We start from the raw sequence: 16371 nt of genomic DNA, 5'->3' as shown, positions 1-16371 counted from the left end.
AAATGGCATTTCAAAAGTTACATGTACTGGGTAGCCTATATTGGTAGGAATCTGATTCTATAATTTGGCATCATAAAAATAGCTTAAATCTGAGGCTAACAGCTAAAGCCCCATCTTACAAGACAAATGGATCAAAGGTGCTCAGTTCTTGCCCTGTTCCCTCTAAAACTACAAAATGACAAAGGAATTGGGGCCAATTCAAGTGGCTGGCCCAGGGATTCCCCAACCGCTGGCCACCTAGCCCCAGCATTGCTCCTTGGGGATGAGATTCTGCCATGATGCGCTGCAACAGCCAGCCACCCTGTGACTGGGTAAACAGCCATTCCTAGACTAAGGGTGTGCATTCCTAGACTAAGGGGAATTGGTTTTGGCAACCAGGATTCTCTTTTAGCTCAGAACTTCCTTGCTTTTGTTGGGTCTCCCTCCCCCCTTCATTTTGACTCCTCTTTTCCCCACCATTGAAGATACATAGATACATATGTAAACACACATATGGACAAACAGTCATTTATTGCAGAGAATCCGTCTGTAATTTTTTATGTAGAGATGTTTTAACTGTTCTTGGTTGCTCATTCACTAATTAGGCAGTTCAAGACAGCTTTGAAAAAGACAACTACAACTTTTCTTTTCACTTGCATTTTTCATTGTCATTCTGAATGTTTGACAACAATGCCATCCATAATGCATACATATCAACAATGGGATGAGAAGTAATACTTCAAAACAGTGATTATTAGAACAAACTGCAAAGTTTATGAGGAAAATAGTCTCTTCTCACAAGTCTTATATCAAAGCATAGCCAGAGACCGAATAAAAAGAATTGCTGGTTGCTGAACTCTAGCGCAAGCCTCTAATAGAGCCACACTTAAAACAGCCCTTTGGGTATTAATAACTGCAGCAGAAATCCTGCAGAGCTGGAATAGGCATCTCTCAACTAAATTGCTTCCGCAAGAGAACATCACTGCTGGAACTCTGTACTGATGTAGAAGACCCAGAAATTGGTACCTAGGAACAGACACCTGTGCTGGTCTCCTGATGAAGTTGAAACAAAGGTGAGCAAGAAGAAAAATGAGTTGAATGGAATATCATGAATACCTCACGCTAACAGGATTACAGACCCATCACAGTCCACCTGACCATGTGACCTTACAGGGCACCCTGCTCTGAGCACCCATTTCTTTCACAAAGACGGTTATCAAATTATTTATTACTTTTCTACCCAAGGGGTGGGGAACCTCAAGCCCTGGGGCCAAATGTGGCCCTCTGGACTTCTCTTTCTGGCCCTTGGGACCTTCTCTAGGCCATGCTCTCCTAGAGTTTTTTTAACCCAGATTTCCCTGACTTCGTATACACTATGTTGGTTATGGAAACAGGTATGCAAACACAGCTGCTCTAGCAATTTAGTGAATTACTGCCACTGTGTAAAGCAGTACACAGGAAAAAGGGGTGGTTGTTTCAACTGTTCTCCGGCCATATACCCTTGGGGTTATTAGGTGCTTGGCAGGTGACTTAACAGCCTGCTAGGGCAGCCAATAACTGATCTTGGGGGAATGGTAGTTATTTTTCTGATGTCAGGTACTGTAAATTGGGCATTTATACCTGAGGCAATTAGTGCTTTTACAAATCAATTGCAAGCAGCAAGTTATAAACTGATTTTAATGAGCAGCTACTGCTACCGCAAAAGACAAGGAGGGTTTACAACAGTCATACTTTAATAGAAATGAAACAGAAACAAAATGTACTTACCACTTGGTGGCTTCCATTGTACACGAGATAAAACAAGTACACTTCCCTCATTGCCCAGCCCTGAGAAGAATTATTTCCTAACTAAACAAACTTGTTTATTTATTTAGTATTTAACTTATTGCAAGTCTGTCCTGAAACATTATGGACCGATAACAATGCTAAAACCAGGAATTAAACACTCAAATACATAAAGGATCAACTAAACTATGAAGATAGATACAGAGACACAGAGGGGTCGATGCAAGAAATTAATGAATTGTGGCTAAAAACAGGGGAAATGGACAGTGAGAGACTTCAGTATGAGAAGCAGCTGCGTCAGCAGGGACCCTATCTGAATAATGAAATAGTTTGGTGCTAAATATTTTTTACAAATGCCATTTTAAGTGTCCAAAGTATCTTTGCAAGAGAGGAGGCTGGAAAGAAAACCATAATTTGGCCACGCCTCCATAACCTCATTGACCACACCCCTGTGACCTAGCCACCCACCGGCTCTAGTCCACACCAGCTATCACTGCTGGAAGCTTTTTGCCAGGCCATATTCAGGCAATCTAGGACACTCACACTCCTGATGCTGAGTTGGTGGTGCAGTGCTGATGTCATTTCCCCACGTCCTTCATTTGGCCTTTTTCCTAACAACAATGATGCCATCATATTGCCAACCATATTTGGCTATGTAGGGGAAAATGGATCTCTGGCACGCTGTTCTGTACGTAGCTTGAGAATTTCACACCCAAGTGTTTCACTCCACTGCCTTTTGCTAGACTGCTGTAGGATGTCGTCCCTGTTGAAGGGAACAAGGCTGTAAGTTTAAAAACAAAAAATGGCGCTGAAGCAGTTGAGCAGGACTGTGAACACCAGTAGATACAAATGTTGTGAACTGCCCTGAGATCTATGGCTTAGAGGACAGTCAGTCATACCTCGGGTTGAAGTAGCTTCGGGATAAGTATTTTTGGGTTACAGACGCTTCAGGTTACAGACTCCGCTAACCCAGAAATAGTACCTCAGGTTAAGAACTTTGCTTCAGGATGAGAACAGAAATCATGTGGCAGCGGTGCAGTGGCAGCGGGAGGCCCCATCAGTCATAAGCAGAGAAAATCTGTCAGTTGTCTTTAAGTAAATGACTGTTGGCTCATGGCAATCGGAAAGGTCAAGATATTTGAGACAAGCAACCAAGGGACAATTCTGAAATGAAGCTAAGATGATTTCAGTGTATAATCAGGCAAAGAATAACTAGACTGTGGGCCAGTTCTAGCCCTGTGAAGATAATAACTGTTCTCTTATTGACTTGCTGTCATAACCTCTGCCATTTCACAACACTGGAATAGTTGGACAGCACTTCATTGGGTACCCTTTGGGTTTATTTTTATTTTGTTATCCTTCACCATAAAGTTCCAGAGTGAGTTAGTTTCAAATCTCCATTTTCGGTGTGTGAGTTAAGTCCTTTGACTTTGTTCTCCTGCAGCTGAAGAGAGTTTCCAGTCTTCCAGCAGTAAACAACAGGTTCTGCATATTTCCTAAGTTGTCTTTTATTTATATTTTAAACCAAATGAAATAAATATAATGAACAGATGCAACATAATATGTTAAAATGTTTTTTGAACAAAAAGTTCATTCCAGTAATTTATAAAATTCTGTTAAGAAATTCAGTATTAGAAATTTTCAGCCTATTCTAAGTTTTTACTATGAAATCATATGTAATATATTTGCAAACCCATGCTCCTTTTATTATACCACAGATGACATGAAGTCACACTTCAAAAGCAATCTACATCTGTAATGCTGAGAGGTTTTTAACTAGAACAAGTCCAGTTTTTATAGCCACTGCTAATCACAATCCCATTTTATATTCACCACATCACAATTATTTTCTTTAGTGAATCTCATCTGGCCTCCATTACTTTTGCTTACTTTTCTGGTTATCTCCTGCTTTCTTCCCTTCTTTGAAGGTTTTTCTTCCGTGTGTCTTATGCTTGATAAACTAATGCCATGTTAGATTTTGTCAGATTCTGGGTGGTTTTCCTCATTGTTTCTGCATATCTAAGAGATTTATATTCTGATTGTACACATTCCTTTTGGACTCAACATCAAATAGCTATAGATAAACTCTGTACAACAGTAGCCCTGCCTGTCATTGCATGTAAAGTGTATTTCCCATTTGTTCGAGAGGTGGCATTTGAACTTAGAGCAAGTAGCGATCCAGAGAGAGTTAGTGATTTCAGCTTAATTGGAGGAGAGGATGTTATTCTTCTGCACCTCTTTAAGGGATTTACTTGTTGGCTGGCATTCATATTCCAATCACAGGCCAGCCATCTTTGCAGGTGCCGATGGAGGCAGGGAGCTAATTGACATGTAGCTCTTCACTTGGGAAGTGCATTGCCAAGAGGTAGGAAGGAAATACAGGTTGTGTTTCTGCAGCTGAGCTCCAGTGGGAGAAAGACTTCATGGGCATCTGGGCTCTTTAGTAGACTTCACCATCACCAATATATTCCATGGAACTGAGAATCTGTACATAGCATAAAAAGCTGCTTTCTCGCTAAGACTGAAACAACTGAGCAGGGGACACCAAGTTTCCAATATACTATCTGCATGTATTGGATATTTTCTTATTATTCCCTTACTGTAGGGCTATACCTTGGTTTTAGTGGAAATGAACTAGGTTTGAGTTTGATTAAAACTGCATATTCATCTCTGCACAGACACAACACAGGACTCCTCCAGCGCCAAGGAGAGGCCCATCCTTGCAGGAGAGAAGAGAACAAACATTTTCACAGTCTAATCAATCTTGTGGAGCAGATGGATACAGTAATTAGTGCAAAAATAATTTTGCCAAGAGTATTAACATTTCTACCGTTTATCAGAAAGGGGGTGTTGTCTTTGGTCAATAATTTCTCGATTATTGCAAAAACATTTATATTTGTTGACGAGCGCGTGGAAACCAGGAACGCGCTGTTTTCTGACCCAGATGCTGTTTTGTGGCAGGAGGGCTGATGGTTGCAGCCCAGGAATTTTTTAAGAAATGCCTGTTTTTCCTCAAGCTCTAACTATGCAAAGCCATAAAAATATGGACAGTATTTGCAGAGCACGTGTTTATTCCATTGTGCTAATCATCATGATATTTGGGTGCCTGTGACGACAAAAAGTGAAACAAATGAGTATTGCCAATTCTTGGCAGAACCCAAATCCACCCTTTTTCTCCCCACTGATGATTTAAATACCATGGCAAGAGCCTCATGTTTTTAAAGGGCCTAAGCAGAATGCTAACCCACTAAATTAAAACATGGTTTTCAATACATAGGGATAAAAATAGATTCTTTTTTGGAAGCTGCTTTTCCAACTGAATAATGAGCTGGCAAAGTTTCACCAGACATGGGAGTAATTTTTGGAATAAAAAAAAGAAAATTGAGAAAGCATCTATAGATTATAGCTCATAATTGTATAGAAATATTGCCATTGTGCATTGCTTTTCTCTGTGGGTCTTCTTTTCCTGTCACTATATTTTGCAAAGTTCAATTTCTTTATATCGGTGTTTGTGAAAAATGGCTAAAGATAAGGACAAATCTATTATGTAATCTGTATGTGTACATTTATAGCTATATGTAGCATTATATAAGGTAATTGAAGATCTGACCCGCAAAAGCAGACCTAAAACTAGCAGACTTTCACACTGCTTGAGGGTCACTTTCAAACATATCTGCTACCAGAATATAGGTGTATGGCTACATTACTGTCCTGAGTTTCAGTATCTCACATGAGTTCCTTATGCAGCTGCTTATGAACACTGGCCACCTCAGTCTCATAAAACTTGGGGATGATGCAGAATATAATTAGTTGTTGCCAGATTAGAGAACTCTGCTCCCTACAGATTAATTTCAGACCAGTCTTCCGATGTCCAGTCTGAAATGAACCCATTTAAGGACAGTTATACTGCATGAAAGTGGTCAGAGACCTCTAGGCATCAGTGCAAGACAGTGACAGTTGTTACATGCACATCCTGGGGTCAGCGGATTTCCCCCCCCCCCAGCCTTCACTCTGCATCCTTTTTTCAGTTACCAACTTGAAGTGGAAGACACGGCTGCAAGGGATTCATTTATAGCATGACTTCTGTTGGTTTCTCTTAAAATTGTAAACTGCCTTGGGAGAAAGGTGGTATATACAGGTGACTCCTGACTTAAGGGGGAGATTACACGCAGAAGTCAAAATGTGCATAAGTAGGGAACACCCTGGAGAGTTCTCATGGCTTGCAAGGAGACACTCCCCATAGCTCAAAGAGGACAACCTCTTCAGGCTCCAGGGAAGGAGCCTTGCAGCGGAGGGGCAGCGGGGCTTTGTTGATACTGCTCAGCTGACACACAACTATTAGGCGGGGAAGCTGAACAGCCTCAACGAAGCGCTGCTGCACCTCCAGCTAACAAGGAGAGCCTCTGGGGAGGGTCTAGTGGCAAGCCATGAGGACTCTACAGGGTGCTCCCCACTCCCGGTTCCACTTCCAGATTCCCAGTACCACGCATGTGCATGGTTGCACACAGGTGGGGAATTGCCCGTAAGCACAATAAATAAATAGTACTCCAAATGAATGAGCATGAGGTTTGTATCACCTGTCAGTGTCACATTATAAATATTTTGTGCTTTTGCTCAAGATGGTCAGAAAATCCCCAAAGGCGTATTGTAAGATAATAAACAAATATGTAGCCGTAGCCATAGAAATTCAGTTTTTTAAATGTTAGAACAATACTCAAACGGAACAGAGTAACTCAACTCTGATCAAACAGAGAAGAAAATTCCAGACTGGGCAACCACTTCCCTGGCTTTGCATCTAGGACTGGAAGCTTACACAACAAAGCTAATGGAAATATCTCACAATACAGTTTCACTTTCATTGTACGTATGGATGTTCCATGAAGAGCAGGCTAAAGGAGAGGAGTGTTCTGTCCTTACTAAATCAGAACAAGCCCATATTGCCTTTATCTACACAAGATACTACAGTATATTAGCATGTGTTAGCTAACATATTTCACAACCACTTTTAAATCCTTCTCTTGAAAATAACCAGGTGTTCAACCCTTGGGGCAGAGAGCAGGAGTATTCAAACTAGACACAGCTGACAAAATTGAGAACAGGAGGAAATTCTAGTTTTTGTTGCAATTAGGATAGAATGTAGTTTAGTGTAGTCAGTATATGTATTTCACTGGATTTTGGAAAAAACACACCCTTTAATGGAGGGGGAAATCATATTTCATAGAGATGTCACCTGCAGGGTTTCATTTCACAACTGCATCTCTTCTTGCGTCACGAGGACCACAGATCAGTCTGTAGTGCAGCTATGCTGAGTTTGGCACAGGACCAAAACATTGGGCTGAATAAGCTTAAGTTACCAAGCCCAAAGCCATCGGAGAGCTGCCCCAGTCCCAGGCAAAAATGAGAGCACCTGCAGGATGCTCCAACCAATGTGTCACACCAGCCTACAATTTGGCAATCTCGAAGGTGGCTGGTGTTTGTGCTGCCAAATATCTCCAGATGCAGGCTGTAATCCCCTTTGCCGAGGCACCAGCCAGCTGAAGGGCTTGAAGAAGTGTGGGCAGAGCGAATGTTCAGGAGTCAGTAAAACCAGCTAGTTTTGCACTATTGGAGAAAAGCATATTAGAAATCCTGGTGGGATGCATTTAACAGGAAAGTGGGAGAGGCTCCTACCACTTTATAATTTATTTCTATTTTTTCCTTCTTTATAGTATCATTAATGATGATGGTTGGAATTTTTAAATTCATCTAACTATAGAATACTAACTCCCTTGATATTGCCACAATCTGGATTTCTTCAGCAGAATCTGCATAATGCAGTCTTTCTCTCAGAGGCCCATAGACCAACTCTCTGGCTTAGTTCAAAGCTGTCTACCCAGTGTTTAGCTTCACATATGTAGGCCGAAACTGATGGGGAATTTTCCCCCTTCGACAATGGGGGAAATCATGAAGAAATCAAGCCTTTGATGATGGGGGATGCATGCATTAGGGACAGTTCCAAGTTTGAGGGGGTTCTGAGCCAAGTGCCTTTTGTTGACTCTCCTCCTACCTCAATGCTCACCAATGCTCACCTGGTGGCTGCAGTGGCAGCATCAGCAATGCTCTAAATCAGTTCAGCATGTCTAGGAGCTGAAATTTATTTTTTTCCACAATCCTGCCATGCGTTGTGGTGAAATAAAATGACAGCCTCCCCCCCTCCCCATCAGTGAAATGTTGAGTCTCAAACCCAAATACTTTTAGAAAGGGAGTGGACAGGCATCAGTGCTGGGCAGTACAGTGGTCTTAGGATGCCAAGGGCAGGTGCCAGGCCTGGTGCTCATGGAGCGCCTAGCTCCAGTATGTCACTCTGGAAACTGTTTGTTGAAGACTGAGTATCAGTTCTCAATAAATACAATTAGCCTAGTGAATGGTGGCTGCCCACCTTATTCGCCAAGTGAAACCTCGTGCTGCCCAAGGTATTCAGGAGCCCCCTGTATCATTTTCTTCATGGGTAGAAAAGCAAGTTGTAATTTTTACTAGACTAGGAGGGTTCTTCCACATTGCTTGTTCCACTTGCAAACTCCCCAGCCCTCTCCACATCACACTTTACTAGCTGAATTGTCTGCCCAATCCAGAAATTGACCCAGCTTTCCCCTTCTATACTGCAGCCCCATTTTGCATGCCTGTTTTCGCCTCTTGCACTTCCACCATCTGAGGCGGGCCCGTCACTCTGCCTCATGGGCAGGCTCTGAACCAGCTATCCTGCCTATTCCTTCTCCCACACATTGGAACTACTTAGCACCTTGATGTAGCCTGATGAAGAGTTCTGGGCAACTTAAAAGCTTGCATACCCTTTAGTTGGATTAATAAAGATAATGTCCTAAACATATTTTTGAATAATGATTAAGGCATTAAAGGTAAAAGTAAATGGACCCCTGACCATTAGGTCCAGTCGTGACCAACTGTGGGGTTGCGGCGCTCATCTCGCTTTATTGGCTGAGGGAGCTGGCGTACAGCTTCCGGGTCATGTGGCCAGCATGACTAAGCCACTTCTGGCAAACCAGAGCAGCACACGGAAACACCATTTGCCTTCCCGCCAGAGTGGTACCTGTTTATCTACTTGCACTTTGACGTGTTTTCGAACTGCTAGGTTGGCAGGAGCAGGGACCGAGCAACAGGAGCTCACCCCGTCACAGGGATTCGAACCGCTGACCTTCTGATCGGCAAGTCCCAGGCTCTGTGGTTTAACCCACAGGGCCACCCGCATCCTGATTAAGGCATTACGTGTTGCTAATCAATTGTGTTTATTGTTAGAGCATCAGATGTGTTTTGTGGAAGGATAACATGTTTCTCCACATGGGCCTATTACAGGGTATGGTTTGATAGCAGCTGAGGCTACCAACTTCCTGAAGCCAAGCAGGTCTAGATTTGGTCAGTGCCTCTACAAGAGATGGCCTGGGAGCCACATGTAACTGTGTCATTACATATGCTAAAGCTATTTTTGGTCATACTATCCCCTGCTTTTCCTGTAGGACTAATTGCAGTCGTTAATAGCTGTCAAGTGGATTGCCATACCTATTGAGTCAATCACCCATCTCCTACTACCCGTCTGAGAAAAACCCCACCCCACCCTCCCACTATATATAAGGGTCCGGTGACTTCTGTTTCAGTGTATCTGAAGACGTGTGCATGCACACGAAAGCTTATACCCAGAACAAACTTAGTTGGTCTTTAAGGTGCTACTGGAAGGGATTTTTTTTATTTTGACTATGGCAGACCAACACGGCTACCTATCTGTAACTGAAACACATTTCTGTTATTTAAATGGCAGCAGGCTATAGCATGACTCTAATCCTTTCATTAAAATTGGTGTCATTTTCTTAACAAGCTTTTAAGAAAGGATTTGCAACTTCTTAGAATATGTGTAGAGGTCTCTCCCCCCCCCCCCGGTAAGATACAAATAATTCCTAGAAAAGGCACAAATAATTTTCTTAATATTTGGCATTGGCTTTAATATGCAGGGTGAGGGACCTCAAGTATATACTTAAAATAGAATATGTAAAAATATTTGTTTTTCAGTATGAGCTTTATTTCTCAGGTAGACTGCAAGAGATTCTAATTTAAGGACTGATACCATGTGTATTCAAATAACAGGCACTTGGTGTTCTAAAGGACATATGGAATGCATTATTATTATTGGGGAGGAAAGAGATGATGCTGGGTGATTACCTGAGGCAGGTTGAAGAAAGGTTGGCTGCAAACAGTAGTCTGTAATCAAATTGTGGTATTTCTTTAACTGGTGTTTTAATGTGATCAGTTGCCACCTACCTAGACCGACTACTCCATTAATTTCAGTAGAGACATCAGATCTAGATATGCCCAGTTTAAGCATCTGCAAGGTTGCTGCCTCCAAAGCAGGGTGAGTGGGTTTTGCTCAATATCTTCTTAAGCAATTCTTAGCTGAAAATGTAAAGAAACCGAGTGGCATTTCTCTTCATTAAAAGGGGTGAAGAGACTGCCTGTGGGCATAAGAGTGAAAAGCAGGTGGTGTCTTCTGTCCATTGCTCTTACTGCAGATATTTGAAGAAGTATATTTCCATTTAAACAGTGTATTCCGAAGAGGTGTGGATAGATGAAATATTGAGGCTGCTGATCAAGTATTGCATGTTCAAAAGGAATGACAGAGTACCAAACCTGGGCCTGGGATCATGTTCAAGACAACACTTGAGCATGTTAGAAGTTTTATCTACACCATTCACCCTTGCTTTCTCTCTGCCTCAAATGCCCACCTGTAAAATAGTGTTCATACTGGTTGATTATGTGGCCCCACATCTGTGGCATTTGCTTCCCATCCCTACAAATTTTTAAGTGGGCCTTGAAGACACTTCTTGCACCTGCTGCTCAATGCCACTGTTAAGTGAGCTGCTGATACGTTGCTGTTACTGTGCTAGTTGGGGCTGTTATTTTCCTGTGCTGGCTAGTTTCACTGGTTTTTCTTAAGGGGGGAAGAGTTAATGTGGACTCCTATACACACTTGTCTGTACATAAGTCTCACTGAATTCAATGGAATTTACTTCTTAGCATGCGTGCACTGGATTGTGCTGTTAAACTTTTAAACTCTGTTTAGTATATGATATGTTTGCAACATTGTGGAGAGATTCTAAAAAAAAAAAAACCACCAGTATAAATATGTTAAATAAAATAAGATAAAGGTTGGAAATCAGTAATAGGGAACACTGAGGGCCACATTCCCTCGTGGGTTACCTTCTGGGGGCCAAATGCCAGCAATAGGCAGGGCGATAGGCAGGAGGAGGAGGAGAAGAAGCAAGGGATGTATTACCTTTGTATCATGGGTTATATGTTCCAACCACACAGAGGTTTCTTCTACACACCCATTCCCCCATCCCCACACCACTCATTTCAGACAAGCAAGAGTTCAAGAACATATGCCAGCCAGGCAAGCACTCAAGGAGAGCACAGAGCAGGGCCTGGGAGAGTCGGGGAGAAGATTGTGGCCTAGAGGGCGCATGGCCTGGAAAGAGTTCCATGGGATGGATACAGAAGTCTGGATGGCTGCATTTGGTTCTGAAGTTCCCCACCCCTGTTGTAAATGATACTTAGGTTACAATCATATACTGCCTTCCTTGGGAGTAAGCTCCTTTGCACTAAATGGTACTTCCTTCTGATTACACATGTATAGGATTGCTCTGGCAATGGTTTATAGCAATTTCCTCATATACTACGTTTAATTGGTTTTAAGAGTAGGGCAAGACAAGAAGTGATAGGCTAGTTTAAGTATTTGATTTATTATTATTAATCTACTACTAACCCAGGTTCTGGCAACGGGATTAAATTTAATGGCAGCCTTTTCATTTCAAGAAACCTTACATTTACTGGACTTTTCAAAATTAGTGGGAAAGATGGGGGGGGGAGAAACTTTTTCAAACAGGAAGGAAAAGCTTGTTGACAGGAAATGGTTAAACATTTGATTAGTTCTGATGTTTCACCAGTGGGAAAACACCCAGGGTGACAAAAACACATAAGATTTTGCTCATTTTCACCAGAGACAATGTGCCCTCTGAGGGCTAGTAGTTAAGGAATACACCAACGGAGAGTCAAGGAAAGCGTCCTCATCAATATAAAAAATTTCCCTCTCTCTTCTCAGGCTTATTTCTTCAAGCAGGATCAATCTTTTCTAATGCAAGGTACGACTAATGTGTTCACATGTTTCTCTTAAATGCTATAGAAAAAGGGCCTACCACTTTTGAGTCATGCGGCAGCTGAATCTTGCATGACATTTTAAAGATTCACAGACACATTGTGGCAGAGACCAACAAAATCTGTAAGATGCCAAAAGACTTCTTTTTGAAGACCCAGGAAATCATAACAAATTAACTAGCACTTTGACGCCTTCCCTTCCTTGTCAGCTCTCCCAATTTAAAAATGAAAAACTCTAAACTAAGGCAAAGCTGGATCTACTGGAAAAGTTAGGTCTATCTGATATCACTGTGAAATAATAATATAGACTGCATTTGTATGCCCATTTGCCTGGGAGTAAGCCACATTGAAAACAATGGGAGTTGGTTCTTCTTAACTTGGTATGTGATTGCAACATAATTTACTAAACTTGATGCAGTATTTCCCCTACTCTTTTTAGAACATTAACTATTATTCTTCATTGAACAGTACATCTGGATTTTCCTTGACATTTCAGTGATTCCTGCCTGGACGCTGTTCCTGATGGCCGAATCCTGGGTATGTCTAGGAAATTCCGGATGTATGGCAATGGCAGCTTACCGTATCTCTTCGGTAAGCAGTGGTTGTGGCCTGACACTGTGCTTCCCTTGCTGCTTGAATGCGATGCACGATTTTGAGCGCAGCACGCCCCCCTCAGCTGCCATGGAGGCTCACAGGTTCCCGCCAAACCCGCTGATTCAAACGAGCCTATCCATGGCAGCCTTAGGGGGCATGGCTTGATGAATGGACCTGAGGGAGGGAGGCTTCACTCGGGTTTGCTTAGCAACTATAATTCCCGGCTGACTCTACCCTCCTCATCCAGTCTGGGAAATTCCGGACATATGGCAACACTAACAGTACACTTTAGGGATGGATCTTAAGCATACCGAGGAGAGGGCAGAAGCAAGGTATGGGAACAGAAGGAGAGAAAGTGGGGGACTGGGAAATCGGATCATGGGGGAAATGGTTCTGGGGTTAGAAGCTGGCAAGAAAGTTCTGATTGACAACTATAAACTTATCTCAGGCAACTTAAAAAGTCGTAAGTAGAGGTGGGGAATAAATTAGATTCAGTTTGCATTAAAAGGCCTATTTATCTAATTTGCACCTTCCGAAATCATACGTGAACTGAAACACAACTCTTTGAAATTTACACTTCTCTGAATTCTGCTATACAGTCCTCCAGCATATTCAGTAGTGTGCATAAAAATCTTTACTTTTGTAAAAATAACATACAAACATGCATTGTATGATGAAGAATTTCTTTGCAAAATTATGTATAGCTGGGAAATTGCACATCAAAAATTGTATAATAGGAAACATTTGCCCTAAAATGTAGATAGATGTATTCCCATGACTTTTTAAGAAATCATAAACTGATGTGGAACTGATGTGAAGAACTGGATTTAAGGGTGGAAAAATGAGAAATAAACTGAGAATGTCCTCTTCATTCATCCATTCTTACTCAAAAGACTCACTCTGCATAACATGCAACATGGATTTCTGAAAGGAAGTTTAGCTTTTTCTGACTCCAACTGAAGATGCTTAACGAAAAAAGTTATATATTTATAAGCTCTTTCCTATGAAACTGATGGAGTGACATGCTTCTTTTCAGGATATCAGACAAAGGTGAAACAACGATCTAGCATTAATAAACACAATACATTTTTGTTGATAGGAAGCCAGATTGGAGGGGGCATCTGAAGGCAAGGTCAAACACCGTTTCAGACTGTATGTAGGTTCTACAGTTTAACCTGTTGCACCCCTGTGAAATAACCCAGGATATCACTGTACAGATGGGAAAAGGCATGAGACACTGCAATTTGAGCCTTAAACTTCAAGCGGTTGGGACTTAGTACAGTGGTACCTCAGGTTATGTACTTAATTCATTCCAGAGGTCCGTTCTTAACCTGAAACTGTTCTTAACCACTTAACCTGAAACTGTTCTTAACCACTTTAGTTAATGGGGCCTCCTGCTGCCACCGTGCCACCAGAGCACGATTTCTGTTCTCATCCTGAAGCACAGTTCTTAACCCGAGGTATTATGTAACCTGAAACGTATGTAACCCGAGGTACCACTGTATAGTCATGTGATGATGGGGAAAGTGCAATGTGTATATGACTAATACAGGTCAATGCAAAATCAAACTCTGTGTGCAACTGAGTAATGGATTTGGGATAGAAGACTGATAGGGGCAATGGAAGTCAAATGATCTTTGTTGAGACCCAAAATATATTTTGCAGAGGGTATTTAAGACTGGAGAACCAAGCAACCAATCAAACTGCAAGGTTATCCTATACTACTCATTCACCATTCTAACAATATAGATTCCCCTGCAGACTGTCACTTTTTGCAGGAGGGATTCAATTGCATACTAACAACTTTGGGTTTATGCAGTTAAAGCAGATTAAAGTGCTCTGGTGCAACAAAGTCACATTTAAAAACTGGACATTTTGTAGTAAGGAAAAATGGCACGAAAATGCACTAGAAAGTGTGGTATAGCAATTGGTGGATGGGTAATTGATTAATGGAAAACCTCCATGCAAACAAATCAGGATGCATCCTGGATCTAACAACACTTTGCTACTTTGCATAGCTGATGTAATCCATGCTCTTGCATCAACTTTATCTGCATTGGCTGGGTAATATTTTCAAACGTTTACAAACTAAAAAACAAAACAAAAGCTTTTTATTGTGCAAGTTATAAACAGCATGAACTCATGTTTTCCCTGCTATCTTCTGTCACAGCTACACTAAATTCTGGTTTTCTCAACACTGCTCTGTAGGCAGTAAGTCTTCAGCAGAGAAGTAAAAAGATTAGAAATGAAACCTGGAAGTCCAGACAATTGGTGCATCCCTCTTAACTTTTTCATCTCTATCACTAGTACTTCCTTAATTTCAGTCATTGGCTAAGTACACTAAGAGGCAGGAAGGGGATTCTCAAAATGTAACTGGGAGAAATAGTTCCTGCATATTTTTGCTTCATATCTTGAGTTATACAAAGGCTAGAGACTTGCTCTTTTTGAAATATGAAAGCTAGGGATCTAGGCCAGCTGTTGGTCTAATAGGCACTGGGTGGCATGATTACAATCTGAACAAAATTTGGCAATATGGCAACCAACACTAAATTAAAGGAACATTTACAAGCAGTTTTGGTACCGTACAATGCATGTGGGGGGGGGATCTGTTCCAAAGGAAAAAAGCCAAATATTCCACTGGGAATTCTCAAGCTTTTGGGTACACTTAAAAGTAGCTCCTTGGATCCCAGCCATGCAATGCAGCTCATAAAATCTTTCAAACAATTGTTCTGAAATCACTCATTGCAGAAAGCCAAAAATTAAGACGCTCTTGTCTTATGTCAAAATCAATAAGATTATCATCAAACGAATCTTATCATTCACAACTAAAACTGTGAGTATCTACTATGTCATTACTATGTTAATTATTTAGAAACAGAATCAAATCAGAATAATACAAGATACATCCATAGTTCTCACCCTTCAAGGCCATTAGGACAGAATGTGACTTTCTGTCATTTCTCCACTTTAATGCTGTCAAACACTAGCTGGAGTGTTATGCAAAATTTTGAACTCATGATAATATGCTGAAGCTGTAAGCTAACCTTCACATGCAAAAACTGGAATTGCTTCAGTATTGATGCTATAGTATCTAGTCGCATATGTGAGAAAAGAAAGTGTGAGCCTAGTGGCACCTCAAAGACTACCCTGTTCTATTTTTAAAGAATCAGCTTCAGCAGGATGCAGAACAAATTAATAATATGCAAGAACTGGAAGTTTGCAATGTGGAAATGAGGTACTGCATCTACTGATACTTTATCCTCTCAATAGGGATGGAGAGAAATTTGAATCAGTTTGCAATTAAAGCTGAATCTATCAAAATTCTCACTTTTTGAAATGAGAACCCAAACACAGCCATAATTAAAATTTGCATTTATCCGTTCTCCACCCAAACAATGTTTACTGAAATACATATAATGGAGGAAGATTTGCATAAAAATGAACATTACTCACGATAGTATTGGGAGAAATTGCTTGCAAAAATGTGTACATTCGTCAAAACTGTATACAAAAATTTATTAGAAGTTCACACTAAAATGCTGAAGATTTAATAAGCTGTTAGGGAATCCAGCAGGCAGATTTACCCCTTTCTCCTACGTTGTTCTTAACTGATACTCAACATTTACCCACTCCACATATTGTCTATTTGATCTCCCCACTTTGTGTTATTTATACAGATTTCTATATTTCAGCACATCTAAGGGACGCGGGTGGCGCCGCTTACCAGCGGGAAGGTAAACGGCGTTCCGTGTGTGGCTCTGGCTCGCCAGAGCAGCGTTGTCACGCTGGCCACGTGACCCGGAAGTGTCTGCGGACAGC

The 16371-nt window shown here is 41.4% G+C and overlaps 1 long non-coding RNA gene across 3 annotated transcripts in view; it reads left to right on the top strand.

Moving 5' to 3' along the window:
- LOC309515591 overlaps nt 1-16371 on the top strand; it is a 190279-nt gene that overhangs the window by 170569 nt on the left and 3339 nt on the right. The window contains exon 1 of one of the 3 annotated variants that reach the window (XR_014212540.1): nt 14038-14823. The exons of the other annotated variants lie outside the window; for them this stretch is intronic. This is a non-coding gene — a long non-coding RNA (uncharacterized lncRNA). Of the gene's footprint in view, nt 1-14037; nt 14824-16371 lie in introns of those variants that run through there. 3 annotated transcript variants of the gene reach the window in all.

The sequence above is a fragment of the Podarcis vaucheri genome (assembly GCF_965113315.1).
Source record: "Podarcis vaucheri genome assembly, chromosome: 12".
Lineage (NCBI taxonomy): Eukaryota > Metazoa > Chordata > Lepidosauria > Squamata > Lacertidae > Podarcis > Podarcis vaucheri.
This window is presented reverse-complemented; position numbering and strand designations above follow the sequence as displayed.